Consider the following 7,572-nt stretch of genomic DNA (forward strand, 5'->3'; position numbering starts at 1 on the left):
GAACATTTTATATGCAAGAGTGCCAGTCCCAGACTTACCTTTCATTTAATTCAGGAAGAAGAATTAAGCTCAAATTGCGTTTTATTTTTGGTTAAATAAGTGGGGAATGAATGAATGAAATTTTCTCTGTTTTGAGGATTGGATTCCCTCCATCCTTTGACCTCAGAGTTGCTTCACCTTTGCAGGAACACAGAGGGAGGAATGCTTGCCTTCTGAGAGTCAGGAGACGTGTCTACTGGTCTGAGCCTTGCCCCAAGCCAGTCATGGAAAGCCCTCTGTTCTTCGGCCTCCTCATCTGTAGAATGGGAGCTGGGGGAGGATTTTCTCATCTTATATCAAGCAGTGATGTGATGGGCTGGGGAGGGGGTGGCTGTGTAAGCACATCCCATGAGCTTGGACTGTCACCGAAGGAGTGGGACCGTGTCACAGGCCCGTCCTGGGAGGGGGCAGTGCCCTCTAATGTGGGCAGAGGGAATGTTGGTCCCCCAGGGTTCCCTCCACAAGTGTAGTGGGAGCAGCGGTTGAATGGGGCAGTTGGAGAGGGGGGCTCCAGGCAGGAGGGACGGGAAGCCCAACCTGAGGTCTGTGGAGAGGAGACCCAGGCAACAGCAGGGCCCACCCTCTGAGCCCCGTGACTTCTGACCCCGCCTCCTCTCCTTCCTGTCCTCAGGACGACAGCGTTGCCTGCCCAGGTGGAGCTCCTCTCTATAGCGATCAGCCCCCAGTTAGTGTTGGGGGCCCTTGTCTCTCATCCTGGAGACAGGCTGTGATGGGAAACACCGTGTCAAACATGGCTGCCCATGTGGGAGGGAGCAGAGACCTGGGGCCCCCAGAGCACAGGGGTGGCCTGGGATACTGCCATTTGGCAGTCCCCTGGTGTTGCTAAAAAAAAAAGAGTAGAAATGCCAAGACAGGATCTCCAAATCTGATACACAAAAGCCTACAAGAATAACTGAAGCCCTTTAACAGACACACACACACACACACACACACACACACACACACACAGACAGTACTGTTTGCAATTTAATCACAGGGTTTATTTTTTAAAAAACCTCAAATTCATGGTACCCTTTGTGTGGTTCACACAGGTGTACGGGAGTTCTCATCTTTCTTCAATCTTGTCAGAGCGTCTCTGTAACTGAGCGGATGCCCTCACCTGGAGACCCCATCACAGGTGACCTTTTAGGGCCATCTGGGGATGAGAGGACTTGAGCAAAGCCCCTCCCCTTCCTGCACACCAGGCCATGTGTGCTCTCACCTGCCTGTGCTTCCTTCTGCCCTCTCTTCCCCTGCATCCTCCCTCTCCAACACCAGCCCTGGGTCGGGCTGACCCCGTGGGTACTAGGGACAGCTGGACTGGACAGACAGGAGGGCAGAAGGGAAGGGGCTGAGGAAAGCTTCCCAGATCTTCTCCTCTGAGCTGAAAGATAGTTAGCGGCTGGAGGAAGGGGCTGTGGGATTTGCAGGGGAGGTCATGAGACCATCAGACATTGGTAATTTTGATGGCTTTAAATTAAGAACAGAGTTGTTAAGAGAGGGACAGGGGCCATAATCTCATATCTGGGAAAGATTTTATGATTAAAAGTGTATCTGCAGGCTTCCCTGGTGGCGCAGTGGTTGAGAATCTGCCTGCTAGTGCAGGGGACATGGGTTCGAGCCCTGGTCTGGGAGGATCCCACATGCCGCGGAGCAGCTAGGCCTGTGAGCCACAACTGCTGAGTTTGCGCGTCTGGAGCCTGTGCTCCACAACGAGAGAGGCCACGATAGTGAGAGGCCCGCGCACCGCGATGAAGAGTGGCCCCCGCTTGCCGCAACTAGAGAAAGCCCTCGCACAGAAACGAAGACCCAACACGGCCAAAAATTAATTAATTAATTAATTAAATAAAGTACCAAAAAAAAAAAAAAAGTGTATCTGCATTTGACTGATGCAAGGGAGTCCTAAGGAAGGATTTCCAATAGGGGCACCAAGGGAAACTGAGAATCCAATTCTCAAACAAGATATCGTTAATTGTTAATTTTCTGGGTTAGAGAGGCAGAAATGGATCATAATGGAGCAAAGTGGGTAGCTGTGGAAAATGTTTCTTCTTGAAATGCCCTCAAGGTACCTTTTGTCTTCCATCTTTGGAGAGAGACAAGGATAGAGAAAAATGAATCCACTGTAAGGGGAATGGCAGTGCAAATGTGATGATAAATGGTAAGTCACGCAGACCCCAGAGACAGGGAGACATTAAGGAGTGGTGGGGACTGTGGCAAACTAAAGCACGTGTGCCCTGCCAAGAAAGGATTGATGCTGCTCTGCGTCAGCTGACTATATAGCTCATGAGCATACAGAGCTCCTCATTTTTTGACAAAAGACAGAAGTCTTTTTTCTCTTAATGAGATTATCTTGTAATTTTAAAATGTTTTCCACAAGTTCAAAAAATTTAAAAAACTGTGCAGACCAAATAAAATGGACTTGCAAGTTGTATGCAGTCCATGATATGTGAGTTTGTGTCCTCTGCTCTAAAATGAGAACTTCCTGCTTCTGCCTCTTCTGGTCTATTGAAGTCAGGTTAGGAATACCCCACCAGCAAGCAGAGGGATACACCAGGAACCCTTTTCCATCTCCTGCCATCTCGCAGATGCTCTGAGTGGAAATTGGCAAGCCAGGAACAGAGTCACGATGGGTGCAGGCGCCCTGGCCTGTGAGGTCATTGCTTTTTCCAGCTCTCATCAGCGCCCCCCCACCCAACCCACCCCCACCCCATGACTGCCAGCAAGCAGATTTCTTGCTCCAGGCAGCTCCTCACTCCTGGCAGAGGATGGCACAACAGACGGGGATAGAGACATTAGCCAAAGCAGACTTCCTGATTTAAAAAGTCTCGTTTTCCCCCTGAGGCTGACAAATTTAGCAAAGTGCCATTCCAGCTGCAGTGTTTCCAAGTGGTCTTAGGTAATCATAACTCTGCATTCCCTGTGCAGTGCTCAAGGAGGTTACCTCCCAGCCCTAATTTCCTATGCACTCTGCTTACCCAAACCCAGCCAGGGAGGCCTGGTGTCCTGCGTTTGGCATCTTGGAGTCCAGACCCCTTAAGACAAGCTGATGACAGCTCGCTGCCAGGCCTCTTTGCCATTAGAGAAGTGAGGACAATAATAGAAGTCATAGGAGGGTTCTCCACGGATGGGGAGGCCCACCCTCTCAGAAGGAGGGTCAGGATCGGAGGCACCGGGAACGTTTAGCCTGCACAAGAGAGGAATCGCAAATGGGTTGCTAGGGGTGAGCAGAGGGGCACGGCTATTGTCTTCACGTATGTGAGGGCACATAAAGAGGGCATAAGTGTGATCTGCATGGACCCTGAGAGCAGAGCAACTGTGGCAGGCAAATCGCTTTCAGTTCCACAGAAGGAAAACAATTCATCCCCTGTAGGGCTATTTCTTTAAAAAAGCTTTAACTTTTTATTTTGAAATGATTTCAAATGTGTGAAAAGTAATAAGAATGATGCTAAGAAATCCTAACTACTCTTCACTCTGATTTGCAAATTAACGTTTTGCCACATTTGCTTTAACATTCTCTCTCTATGCATAATTATTATTTTTCTGAAAAATTTGAGAGTAAATTGCAGACATTTTGCTCCATTACCTCTAAATACTTCAGTATGTATTTCCTAAGAATAAGGATGTTCTCTTAACATAATCATAATTATCTAAATTATCAATTATAAAATTGTACAATTATCAACATCAGGAAATTTTACTCTGACATAATAATTTTTTTTTTAAATTTATTTTTGTTTATTTATGGCTGTGTTGGGTCTTCGTTTCTGCCCGAGGGCTTTCTCTAGTTGTGGCAAGCGGGGGCCACTCTTCATCGCGGTGCACGGGCCTCTCACTATCACGGCCTCTCTTATTGCGGAGCACAGGCTCCAGATGCGCAGGCTCAGTAATTGTGGCTCACAGGCCCAGTTGCTCCGTGGCATGTGGGATCTTCCCGGATCAGGGCTCGAACCCGTGTCCCCCTGCATTGGCAGGCAGATTCTCAACCACTGCGCCATCAGGGAAGCCCTGACATAATAATCTTACATAACCTACAGTCCATCTTCAAATTTCAATTGTCCCAATAACATCCTAACATTTTTCCTGGTCCAGGATTTAATACAAGACTGCATATTGCTTTTAGCTGTCATGTCTCTTGAGTTGCCTTTATCCTAGAATGTCTCCTTGCCTTTCTATGTCTTTCATGTTGCTAACAGTTTCGAAAAGCACAGCCAGTGGTTTTGGTTTTGTAGAATGTCCCTTTGGATGTGTCTGATATGTCCTCGTGACCAGATTCAGGTTATCCATTGTTTGCAGAAATACTGCATGAAGGCTGTCTTGAAAAGAATGACAAGGGTCTGTTGCCAAGCTTGTTGAATCACAGTCTGTTGGCCAGAAGGAAATTCTCACTCAAGACACTGAGTTTGTCATGTCTGATGTCTTCATGAATTTTTAAAATTCTCGGATTCTGTGATCCTCTCTCCCCAAAATAGTTTCAGAACTTGTAGTGAGCTCTTTCTTCATCAGCTAATCGGCTTTCCTACCTCTGCTTTGCTCACTCTAAACTTCTGTGCAGCCCTCAGGGCACTGCAGGCAAGGGAGTGGCCCAGAGGCCGTGGGAAGCTGTGGGCAGGTGTCTGGGCCCACAGCGCGCGGCTGTTCATGACCCATGCTGTGGCTGTAACAGGGAGGATGGGGATTCTCCACGTACAAGAGCATCCCGAGAGACTGCATCCAAGGCTGTGCCTGTGAGCCGATTTCCATCCTCCAGCTTCTCTGGCCAGAGATGGATTGTGTATACTCAGGGAGCCAATGAGCCATCCAAGGGTGAGAGGCCAATTTCTTTACTTTTCTCAGTCGGAGCGTCCCTGCAGCAATCAGCCCCCCTGCCCCTCCCCCCACTGTCTTCCTGCAGCAAAGCCCGAGAAGCCAGGAGAGCATGGTGCTTTGGTTAAGGAAGCTGCGAAGGGCTTTCTGGTAAACAGACAATCGAAGTCTTGTGGGAAAGGCTCCTGGGGGACACTGGCCCAGGTTTGGGCTTGTGCAGGGGTCAGCAGTCTGCTGTCCACATAAGCAGGAGCAGATCTAAAGCCCTTCACTGCTGTTCTCAGCCTTGTCGCTCTTGACTCTTGGCCAAGCCTCATGCACGTGGTTCCCTTAAGAGTCTCACTATGCCCACTCCACGCACCCAATCTCAGCGGAACGTCCCACCTGGGCTTTCCCTCAAACTCTCTTTCTCTCCTCTCCTCTGCTTCTAACCACCCAGCTCTAGCCTCACTTCCCATTAGAAGTCCTCCCTAAACCCATCCTCTTCCCAGACCGTCCTGATCTGTCCTTCCGCAGAACTTGGGTAGCACAGGGGATCTGTGTTACTCTGTGATGCTGAGTACAGACAGCCCAGTCCCAGGGTTTATATTCTTAAATACGTGATTAAATATCACAGGGTCATGGGATAATCCCTGCATGACCTCTTGATCTCACTCCTTTACCTCCCAGAGGTAACCATCATCTTGAAATCGGTGTGTATCTTTCTAATTCATTTTTTAAAAATAAACTTTATTTTTAAAAACAGTATTATATTTACAGGAAAATTGCAGAAATAGTACAGAGGGTTCCCCCTCTTATTAACATCTTATATTAGTATAGTGTAGTGTTATGATTCCATATATGTTACTATTCACCAGTAAAAATGAATGAACTAAGTCCACACATCAATCTATGTGAATATCGTAAATCAAAGAAAAAAAGCAGGTTGCAGGTTGTGTTATCTTTCATTTCTTTCATTAATGTCTTGTAGTTTTCTGAGTACAGGTCTTTTAGCTCCTTGGTTAGATTTATTCCTAGGTATTTTATTCTTTTTGAAGTAATTGTGAAAGGGATTGTTTTCTTAATTTCACTTTCCGATAGTTTGTAGTTAGTGCATAGACGTGCAACAGATTTCTGTATATTAATTTTGTATCCTGCAACTTTACTAAATTCATCGATGAGTTCTAACAGTTTCTTAGTGGCATCTTTAGGAGTCTCTGTATATAGTATCATGTCATCTGCAAAGTGACAGTTTGACTTCTTCCTTTCCAGTTTGGATTCCTTTTATTTCTTTTTCTGGTCTGATTACTGTAGCTAGGACTTCCAAGGCGATAATGAATAAAAGTGACGAGAGTGGGCATCCTTGTCTTGTTCCTGATGCTACTGGAAATGCTTTCAGTTTTACGCCTTTGAGTATGATGTTAGCTGTGGGCTTTTCACATATGGCCTTTATTATATTGAGGCATGTTTCCTCGCTTTGTGGAAAGTTTTTATCATAAATGAATGTTGAATTTTGTCAAAAGCTTTTTCTGTATCCATTGAGATGATCATATGATTTTTATTTTTAAATTTGTTAATGTGGTGTATCACATTGATTGATACGTGGATATTGAACCACACTTGCATCCCTGAGATTAAATCCCACTTGATCATGGTGTATGATCCTTTTAATGTATTGTTGAATTCAGTTTGCTAATATGTTGCTGAGGATTTTTGCATCTATATTCATTAGTAATATGGATCTATAATTTTCTTTTTTTATGGTGTTTGTCTTGTTTTGGTATCAAGGTGATCCTGGCCTCATAAAGCATTCCTCCCTCTTCAATTTTTTAGAAAAGATTGAGATAGTTGTTAACTCTTCTTCAAATGTTTGGTAGAATTCACCTGTGAAGTCATCTGGTCCTGGACTTTTGTTTGTTGGGAGTTTTTTGATTACTGATTCAATTTCATTACTGGCAACTGGTCTGTTCATATTGTCTGTTTCTTCCTGATTCAGTCTTGGGAGATTATATATTTCTAAGAATTTGTCAATTTCTTCTAGGTTGTCCATTTTATTGGTGGATATTTGCTCATAGTAGTCTCTTATGATTGTTTGTATTTCTGTGTTATCAGTTGTAACTTCTCCTTTTTCATTTCTGATTTTATTTATTTGGGCCCCCTTTTTTTCTTGATGAGTTTGGCTCAAGGTTTATCAATTTGTTTATCTTTTCAAAGAACCAGCTTTTAGTTTCACTGATCTTTTTTTCTGTTCTGATCTTTATTATTTCTTTCCCTTTACTAACTTTGGGTTTGTTTGTTCCTTTTCTAGTTCCTCTGGGTGTAAGGTTAGGTTGTTTATTTGTGATTTTTCTTGTTTCCGGAGGTGGGCTTTTATTGTTATAAACTTCCTTCTTAGAACTGCTTTTGCTGTGTACCATACATTTCGGATCATTTCATTTTTATTTGTTTCCAGGTATTTTTTATTTCCTCTCTGATTTCTTCAGTGGTCCGTTGGTTGTTTAGTAGCATATTGTTTAGCCTCCAAGGGTTTGTGTTTTTTGCAGTTTTTTTCTTGTAGTTGATATCTAGTCTCATAACTTGTGGTCAGAAAAGATGCTTGATATGGCTTCAATCTTCTAAATTTATTTGGACTTGTTTTGAGACCTAGCATGTGATCTATCCTAGAGAATTGTTCTAAATGCACTTCAGAAGAATGTGTTCTACTGCTTTTGAATGAAATGTTCTGTATGTATACCTATTAAGTCTCTCTGG

Source organism: Eschrichtius robustus, chromosome 19 (genome assembly GCF_028021215.1).
Source record: "Eschrichtius robustus isolate mEscRob2 chromosome 19, mEscRob2.pri, whole genome shotgun sequence".
Classification (NCBI taxonomy): domain Eukaryota; kingdom Metazoa; phylum Chordata; class Mammalia; order Artiodactyla; family Eschrichtiidae; genus Eschrichtius; species Eschrichtius robustus.